Source organism: Rattus norvegicus, chromosome 14, assembly GCF_036323735.1.
Source record: "Rattus norvegicus strain BN/NHsdMcwi chromosome 14, GRCr8, whole genome shotgun sequence".
NCBI lineage: Eukaryota > Metazoa > Chordata > Mammalia > Rodentia > Muridae > Rattus > Rattus norvegicus.
In genome coordinates, this window is record NC_086032.1 from 7,703,162 (window position 1) to 7,713,545 (window position 10,384).

Genomic DNA, 10,384 nt, shown 5'->3' on the forward strand with positions numbered 1-10,384 from the left:
CCAATCCTGGCATAAGGGAGGCTCTCGACTCCTGCTGGCTAAGCCTTTCTAAAATAGGTCTCCACCCACTCACGTACACTCCCAATCTGTGCATATCTGAGACTGTGTTGTCCACAAGAACCTGAGCTGCTGGAGATAAGAGGGTAACTCGTGGGCGCTACCTGGGCTCTACTGGAGTGAAAGCTGTTGGCTTCTCCAGAAATAAAATGTTAGCCAATCCAGTGGCTCTGCAGAAGTACTTGGTCGATTGTTTTGGACACAAATAACTGTGAGACTCTGAAGTGCCTGAAGTGTATAAGGGATATCATTTCTGTGGACCTAACTACAAAGAAAAGGACAGGGCTGCACCGTGTCTACTGAGCGGGGACCTGGACAGATGGATCTCCATGCACCATGCACTGTAATGACGATCACTGCATGACAGCGGGAGCTCTAGGAAAAGGGGGAAAGCAAATGGAGAACAGGGTAAGCAAGTGTTAGCAGGGGTTCTACAGCACCCACTAGCACCATTTTCTAAAAGGGACTCTGAGGGAAGCATGGCAAATATAACATTTTAGAATTAAGTGTATGCACACAAGTACCCACGTTTCTCTTTTCAGCTTTTGCTATGTGTGAGAGAGAGTGAAAGCTTAGGAAATTAAAAAAAAATACATTGTGATGTTTATTCTCATTAACTTGACACCATCTTGAATCATGCAGGAAGAGGGTCACAATGAACGATTGCCTAGATTTAAACTGCTGGTTGGGATGTCTGTGTGAAGGTGTGACTTAGTTACCGTAACTGATGTAGGACCCAGCATAAATGTGGGCAGCATCATTGCCTGGGTTTAGGGCCTGGACAACTAAATAAGAAGTGAGCAGAGCACCAGTAGGCAAGCATTCTGTCTCTGCTCTTGAGTGTGGATGTGACTTGTGACCTCTTTAGCATTGCCACAGTGAGGAAAGGGAGCAAACAGACACTTCCTGCTTTATATTTTTGGTTGTGAGCCTAGCCTTTAATGGCTGAGCCATCTCTCCAGCCCCCCTTCCTGCTTTAAAGTAGCATTTTTCAGGGTATTTCATTACATAGAAAAAAATCAAAAACAAAAACAAAAATGAAACAAAAAAACAACAAGAAGAAACAAAAACAAAGAAAAAGTGTAGGATATAAACTGATTCTGATCCAGGGCTGGGGGACATGGCTCAGTCAGTAAGCGCACTTGCTGTGCAAGCACAAGGACTGGAGTTCAAATCCCCAGCACCCATGCAAAAGGCTATAACTCCAACATTGTGGGGTGAAGACAATAGGATCTTGGGGCTTGTGGGCTGACAATCTAGTTATAGGTTCCCTGACAGACTCTGTCTTGAGGGACTAAAGGAGAGAGTGATAGGGCAGGATACCCAGCATCTTCTCTGGCTTCTGCTCATGAATACACATACCCCTAACACAATACACATACATATACATACATGCACACACACATACAGCACAGTCTACATACATACACACATATGCACACACATACAGCATAGTCTACATACATACATACATACGCACACACCCATACAGCACACATTACATACATACTCACACATATACACACATACAGCACAGTCTACATACCTCCCCACACACACCCAAGTGCACATTACATACATACACACACATACACCACAGTCTACATACCTCACACACACATACACATATACACACACATATATACACACACCCCACAGTCTACATACTTACACACACCAAAGAACACATTACATACATATATACACACATAGACACACCACAGTCTATATCACACACACATGCACACACACACACACACATGCACACACGCACACATGCACACACACAATGGTTTGGGCAGTATGAGTTCGTTCAGTGAGAATATGCAGTGCATATTCAAGTATTGAAGCCTTTGTTTTGCTTCGGTCTCTTTTAGTTTATGTTTGTGACAAAAGTCCAGGTAGCATCAGGAATTATTTCTTGTTGATAAAAGCATCAAAGAAAATGAGAGATCCTGTTTTGATATATTTCTAACTCCAGTAAATCTCCGAGACACCAATACAAGGAGCTCACAGGGTAGCTATAGATAATCGACCAAACCTCTTTCTCCTTCTCCCTGGATGGTACCTGGTCCGACAGATTCATGAGACATGAGGCTGTGAGTCAGAGCACAGCTCCAGCCCTCCTGTGACTAATGCTCTCTACCTTCCTATGACAGACATCGTTCTGTGCGGTAGCAGGGGCAAGGGTGTAAAGCTACGCCTTCCTTTAGTCTACATTTCCCATTCAAGCCTTAGTCTCCTAAATCTAGAGAGACGTTTCCCCTTTCACCTTCTGTGGGTCCCCAAACAGTAGGTGTTAGTTTGCTTGTCAGCAAAGGGACAATTAAGTGGGCGAGCATTCGGGCTGACAAGAAATCATGGCATACAGTGACCATTTAATCTGACCAACCTCCTCTTGACAGCCCAGATCAGATTACTTCTCTCTGTAGGGCACTCGTCACCCGTCCGGTGGCAGTGAGCAGATCAATCTCACTGATTTCTTCAGGCTTTGCCAGCTAATCCTTGACCAGGTCAGCGTCTGGATTACTTTAAGCCTCTTTGACAACGTGAGAAAGTCAGGACGGTAAATATAATTAGTGATTCCTTTCTGTGTTTCCTAGTAGACATTTTCTGCCTGAGGAGGCTGAGTGTAGCATCGAGCAAAGGTGATGGTGCAAGGGCTGCGGGGGGGGGGGGGGGGGGTGCAGCAGGAGGAGGGGGCGGGGGAGGGGACCAGCACAGCAAACCTACACTTAAGAGACTTTCCAGCTCCAAGCCTCTGAGCGCTAGCATTATTCAGCACTGGGAACAGGCGACAGACAGACAGACAGACAGACTTCTACTCTGTACAAAGAAATCATTTTCAGCACTAATTGTGAACTGGGGTGAGCAATTGCTTTAAAAGGTAGAAAGGCAGAAATCTTTCTTTTATTAAATGCTGTGTGGTAGAATACGGACACTTTGGTCTTGTCAGACACTCTCAAACATTTATATAATTGATTTGGATCAACCTCACCCTACTCCCCCCTCTCAGCCCCTCCCTCTCCTCCTAAGGTATATTCCCAACTTCTAATGCCGTGTCTTTCCCTCTGTGTGTGAGGCAGTGAGTTTATCGGAGTTTGCCTGGACAGGGGTCATAGGTTATAAACTAGAGCAAAGGCACCCCTCAGTGGCCATCACACTGTAGAAAATTACTCCCTCATGCAACTATGGTCTGTAATCCCCCGGGGACTGTATAGAGTCCTTCCCGAAACCATAAACCCCCTAAAACATAATAATTTGATGCATTACTTCTTTGATTAGCTCAACATAGCTTTATACATTTATTTGCATTGATGACTTTATATTGATGGAGACAAGATCTGCATATGAAGCCAGACTGGCCTTGAGCTCCTGGTCCTACTGCTTCTGCCTCCGGGGTGCTTTGGACACAGGCAAAACCATGGCCTTGTTGACACCCCAGCCTTGATGAGTTCTTTAGTTTTAAAGAAAGAACAAATACAAAAGCAGTGAGAAAATTTAGAGATGTCCCTTGAGTTTAATACATTATTGCATGCAAGAATTTTAGGTTTCAGCTTATAAAGCAGAAATGTCCACCTACCAGTCTGAGCTGAGTCTCTCTGCCTCACTCAAAACAGAAATGAAAACCCAGGTCTTCCCTGGGTCAGCGAGGCTTTGAGAATGCCAGCACTGGCTCGCCGTCCGTCCTCACACGTGCCATGATGTCTCCATTAGGTTTGCTTTGAATTTTATTTCTTTTCAGGATTTTACTCATAGGAAAATTGGTCTGTTTTCTTCTGCAATGACTTACAATAACCTTGGAATACGTTTCCACTCCAAATGCCCTGTTTTAAGACACGTTCTGATGAATTCACAGAGCTATGCTGAAACTAATTTATTTGTCCCACAAGTATCTGAATATTTAGTTTGTTTGAGACACTGTATTTTCCTTTTTATTAGTTTTAAGTCAGTATACAAAGCATTGGAATTCTTTGTGACATTTTCATACATACTATGTCCTTACTGGCCCAACTGCTCCACCCCTGTCCTCCGGACCCCATGTTTACTGACTCCCTTTTTCTCCCCTCTCATAGCCCTGGGAGGAACAAGGATCCCCACTTTATAATAATAAGAACTGGAGTCAGTTTATTCTACAAGCTTGCAAAGCTGAGTGTCACTGACTATAACCAGGATGGGAGAATACGATTTTATATGTCATCGGCTAACTAGCATTTGTCCTTTTCACAACAAAGATTCTTGGTTCATTTTACATCCTAAGCCTCCTGAATCATGAGCTAGGTCAGCGGTTGTCAACCTGAGGGTCACGACGATCAAAAAACACATATTTCCAATGGTCTTAGGAACCCCCAATCATAAATTCCCTTTTTTGTTCCTACTTCATAACTGTAATTTTGCTACTAGGCAGTGTCTCAGTTCCTAAGACCACCAGAAATGCGTCTTTTCTGATGGTCGTGACCCACAGGTTGGGAAACTCTGAGCTAGCTAAACCTTTTCTCTTTATAAGCCTCGGGTCTTCCATTATAGCAGGACGTGGCCTTCTGATGCAGCTGCAACTCTCTGATAGTTCATTTGGAAATTCTGAAGCCACTGGTGTAGCTAAAACCTTCTCGGAAGTCTCAAATTCCTTCTCCATGCCCACTTCTTTCTCTCCGTATCCCACAGTGTGGTCTAAAGATGTTTCTGCTCCTTCCCCCTTGTATCTTCCATAGGCATTTCCATCACCAAAACAATTACAATTCTAATCTCATGTTAGCTTTACTCCTCAGAGGACCCAGGCTGCACCTCAACTCTAATATCACTTAGAATTTAGATGGACAATGACCAGGGTAAGGATGATGTTCTTCATCTGTTAAAACTGAAAATAACAACATTTGGTGGGAATTTAATGGAGGTTACATGACACATGTCACAGGCGGCAGCCTCTGAGCACAGTTGACAGATGTGAACAACCGTCTCAGCTTTCACAAACAAGCAAACAAGTGCATTTCCCTGGCACCAGTGAGCATCTTCTGTAACAGTTTATGCAGTGTGGTTGGGCATAGAAGAGGGCACACGATGAATGACAGGGATTCCTAAAGATGAATCTATCACGATCAGAGAGCCACGGCTTGGGAAATAGCCCCATGACAAACGCTTGTTTCACAATGATGACATGACCTGAGTCCAATCCCCAGAATCTACATTAAAACCTCCAGGTCTGATAGGACAGGACTATAATGACCTGGATGCTGGGGAGGTGGGCACAGAGCTCTCTGGAACTTGCTGGTGAGCTCCAGGCGAGAGAACTAAACTCAGAACATAAAGTGAAAAGTGATCGGAAATGACAGCAAACAGCACCATCCGGCAACATCTGGGCTCCACACAAAGACACACACCCAAATGTGCACACATACATGAACATGTGTGTACATATGGATACACACACACACACACACACAATGACACTAAAGGCAGATGATTTTGCCTGGGATATTATCCACCTGGCCTAGAACAGAGGCACAAAACCACAATCCTTAGAGGAAATGATGTTAATAATATGTGTATATCATATATGTGTATATCATATACGTGTATCTCATATACGTGTTAATTATATTACATAAGTTAGTTATGAGTCAAGGTTTTCAAAGTCAAAGATGCATGACTCCTTTCAACTAACATCTCATAACCTCAGGAAAATCTACTTCAAACCTCTGCCTGTTTTCTAGTGTGAAAGCTTCTAACTATTTCCCAGCACATGAAAGTTCAGAGAGGCAGGCTGCGGAGAAAGCTGCTGATAGACACATAGTCCGGAAGCAGTAACAAAACTACAATAGTATCCAATGGGGATGGTCACAGGGACAGAAAGGGGGAAAGAAACAGTGTGTCTTTATTGCTACAAAATATAAATAGAGAAACTGATTTAGAGCAACCAGTCAATTCTGTGCAAGGTGACATCTATGTTACTTAAAATCTCTATGTTGGGCAATTAAAATTATAGAGTCTCTGAGAAAATGGCTGAGGTCGCATCTAGTTTGCTTTCTGTTGCTAGCATAAACACCATGACCAAGAGCACCTTGAGGAGAAAAGGGTTTATTTGGCTTACATCACCAAGCAGAGCCGAAGCTGGGACCCAGGGCAGGAGCTTGCAGCAGAAGCCCCTGGAGGAACACCGCTTGCTGCCTTGCTCGCTCTGGCTTGCTAAGCTAGCTCTCATACAACCCAGGCCTATTTCCATAGCAATGGCATCACCCACAGTGAGCTGAGCCCTCCTGCAGCAATTAAGACCGTGCCTCACAGACATGGCCTCAGGCCAGTCTAATCAAGACAGGTTTTCAGTTGAAGTTCCCTTTTCCAAGGCGACTCAAGGTTTGTGTCAAGTTGACAAGCTGAAGATAATTATAACATAGCCCTTAAAACTTTACTAATTTTATCTATAACACATACACAGACATCATATATTTTATAGATAATTAGATAGATTAGATAGATAAATAGATTAGATAGATGATAGATAGATAGATAGATAGATAGATAGATAGATAGATAGATAGATAGATAGATGGATGGATGGATGGATGGATGGATGGATGGATGGATGGATGGATGGATGGATAGATAGATAGATAGATAGATAGATAGATTCATAAATGCACAGATACATAGATTCACAGATACATAGATAGATGGTAGATTGATAGATAGGAATATAGATGATAGATTTATAGATAGAGATATTTAACTTAAAGAGCCTGAAGAAACTAGAAAAGAACAAATGTATCTCAAATAATAAGTACTAGATATGACAAACCTATAGCCAGCATTTATAGTAAATTACAATGTAAATGAAAATCATATTCTCTAAATCAAGAATCAGACAACCATGCCCGCTCCCTTCTTTTCTGAATATGGTACTTAGATGATCTTATCTAAAACAACAGACAAGAGAAAGAAAGAAAAGTATCAAAAATAGGCTATAAAGAAGGTATGTTATCTACAGATAACATCACCCTGGAGTTAAAAGAACATATAGACCACAGCAAGAAACACTTAGATTTGATAAATACTTTTAGAAAAATAGTAGGATACAAAAGTCAATATACAAAAAAGAACAGTAACACACACACACACACACACACACACACACACATTAGTAAGCTTGATGAAAAAAATATATGGGTAAAAACACCATTCTTAATATTTCCAGCAAGAGACTAAGAGGTGAGGCTAGTCAGGAGGTGAAATATCTCTACAATAACAACATTAAGACACTTAAAGAAATTGAAGAAGACACTAGAAGATTGGAAGGTCCTCCATACTTATGGGTCTGCTTAATCAATATTGTGAAAATCGCCACATTGCTGAAAGTTAATACAGGTTCTACGCAGCACACATCAAAATTCCAATAACATTTTTTGCAGGATTAGAAAAAAATATAAATTTGTATGGGAACACAAAGACTCTGAATCGCCAAAGAAAAATATTAAGCAGAAAGAATAATGCTGAAGGCCTCACAATATTTAATCTCAAATTATACCACGGAGCAATAGTGACAAAACCAGCTTGGTACTGTCACAAAAACAAACATGCAAACCACAGAATTTAATAGAGAACCCAGAAATAAGCCCACTCACCTACTGCCTCTTGGTTTTTGACCAAGTTGTCAAAAGACTACACTGAACAAAGATAACTTCCTCAACAAATACTGTCCGTGAAAGTAGAGAGCTACAAATAATAATGAAAACCTATCCACAATCCTCACTTTGTACAAAACATCGAATCAGACCTCAACAGAAGGCTTTCGCTCTGGTAAAGGGGAACATGGGGGAGGAGTTCTGCCAAGGACTCCAGGAACTCAGGAAGCAATAGTAAAAACATATCATGGGATTGAATGAAGTGTCAGTGTTTCATCACAGCAAAAGAAACAGTTGCACGGTGAAGAAAAGTCTAAAGACAGAAGAAACCATCATTGTCAGCTACACCTCAGATGAGATTAGTTCCAGAGGAAAGAAAGTAACCCAAAAATTTAAACACTCACACAAAAATCAACGGTCAAGTCACCGCCATAAACACGTCTCTAAAGAAGACACAGAACAGTAAATATATGAAAAATGTCCAACATCCTTAACCATCAGAGAAAAGCAAATTAAAGCTACTTTGATATTCCGTCTCAAGCCAGCAAGAAAGGCTGCTCTGCATAAAACGGTCATCAGAAACCCCAGTTAGGACAGAAGGCGGAGAACAAACCTTTACCACCACTGGTGGGAATGGGAACTGAGCACTGTGGAGGTCAGGGTGAAGGTTCCTCGACGAATTGCCGAAAGAAGCACGAGCCACATGACCCAGCTCATCACCTCTGGCCACACACCCGAAGGAATCTGTCACTGGAATTCCACGGATACTTACACATTCATTTTTTGTCACTCTTTTAATAATCAAGATTATTAACATCAAACCTATGAGATCAGCCCAGACGCCCATCAGCAGACGGATAGTTTTCACTGTGGTACAGGGGAGCTGTAAAGTCAGTTGTATATAACCGCCAATCAAATGAGGTCATTTTAAGGAAAATAGGTAGATGTTAAATGAAGTAAGCCAGAATCAGGAATACAAATATTACATGTCCATCCCATACATAGAATCTAGCTTTATATATGTTTACTTAATAGCTTTATGACATCCATATATATATATATATATATATACGTGTGTGTGTGTGTGTATGTGTATTGTATGGATTTATATCTATAGAGAGGAATACATGATGAAAGGAAGGGGCCTAAAGTGAGGAGAAGGGAGAATGAGAAAGGGCAATTAACAAAATTGGGAGAAAAAGACAGACATCACATGTTTCCAGTCACACAGATAATCTAGATTTAGGTATATTCACACTTGTACAAATTCTGTCTACAACATTTTTGGCATTTTTTCCCTCTTCAACAGATAGATCTCTCTACATGTCTTCTAATATTTATATAAATTTTCTTTTTAAAAACATATTCATAGATTTTTAAACAAAACAAAGGACCTCCCTCTCCCAAAATAAAAGATAAAAACCCATGTGAGCCCTTTGTCAATGCTACATTTAAGGAAAGCGGGAACCAAGGAAACGGTGCTGCTCCGTTTTAGACACAGGTAATGGTTGTGAAGTGTGTACATGCCACAATCATTGTGGAAGTGCAGCTTTGAGGAAAACCTGGAGTCAGCTGGACAAGCAGCTATGGAATGGCGGAAGGGGGCCTGCCTTAAATGGGTCCAAACGCTCTAGCGGCAGGCGTGGGTGGGCACGGTTTACAGTGCACGTGGTAAAGTGAAGTAATGCGGAGCTTCGGAGATGCAGACATGTTTCTGCTATGAATTCTCTCCCAGCAAGCTCAGCTGGCTGCAGCTCAGTGCTTGTACCTGTGGCTTAACTCAAATCTGTGAAATAAAAAAAGAAGCCAAATCTGTACCGTGTTCAAAGTGTCTCCAGTGACTAGTTTTGTTGTAGTGACCTCGTGTTCTAGACTACAGCACCCTCATGTTCCAGACCACAGCGCCCTCTTGTGTTCTAGACTACAGAGACCTCATGTTCCGGACTACAACGGACCCCCATGTTCTAGACTATGGCGCCCTCATGTTCTAGACTACGGTGCCCTCATGTTCTAGACTACAGCGCCCTCGTGTTCTACACTACGGCAGAATTCATGGATATGTTAGTCCCATTGGGAAATTTTTCATTGAAAAAAGAAATTTGTTGAGAGGTAAGAGAATCTGTCATTGAATTAACTGTTTTTAATGGGGCAAGGAGCTGGAGAGATGGCTCCGTGGTTAAGAGCACTGGAGACTCATACAGAGAAGCCACGTTTCATTCCCAGCTCCCACAGGACAGTTCACTTAAGTTCTGGGGGATCTGATGCCCTCTTCTGGCTCCTGGGTGCACTGCACAAAAGTGGAACATGGACATACAGACAGGGGAAACACCCACAAACAAAAAGTAATAAGATAATTATTTAAATGGTGGGGGGGAAAAGTTGTTGATTAATCCTCTGGATCAGCCTGGTACACTTAGTTTATAGAGAAGGACAAAAGAGAAATTGAAGCTCTCTTCAACATCTTCTCATAGCCAGGCACTGGTGGAACACCTTCAATTCTAACACTGGGGAGGCAGAGGTAGGCCGAGCTCTGACTCTGAGGCCAGCCTGGTCTACAGAGCAAGTTCTATGACAGCCAAGGCTACACAGAGAGACCCTAACTCGAGAAACAAAGAAAGAAAAAGGAAAAGGAAGATTAATTTTTCTCATTTCATTTCTGATTTAGCTAGTATCAACTAATTTCCTAATGCTATAGATAAAATGGCCAATTA

The 10,384-nt window shown here is 42.0% G+C and overlaps 1 long non-coding RNA gene across 1 annotated transcript; it reads right to left on the reverse strand.

The window, feature by feature from the left end:
* Window positions 1-3,338: 3,338 nt before the first annotated feature.
* LOC120096727 (uncharacterized) lies at window positions 3,339-9,680 on the reverse strand. The gene is made up of 3 exons (XR_005493556.2): window positions 9,492-9,680; window positions 3,641-3,884; window positions 3,339-3,514 (listed from the first exon to the last, which is right to left on the reverse strand). It is a non-coding gene; the product is annotated as an uncharacterized LOC120096727 (long non-coding RNA).
* Between the last annotated feature and the right edge of the window lie 704 nt (window positions 9,681-10,384).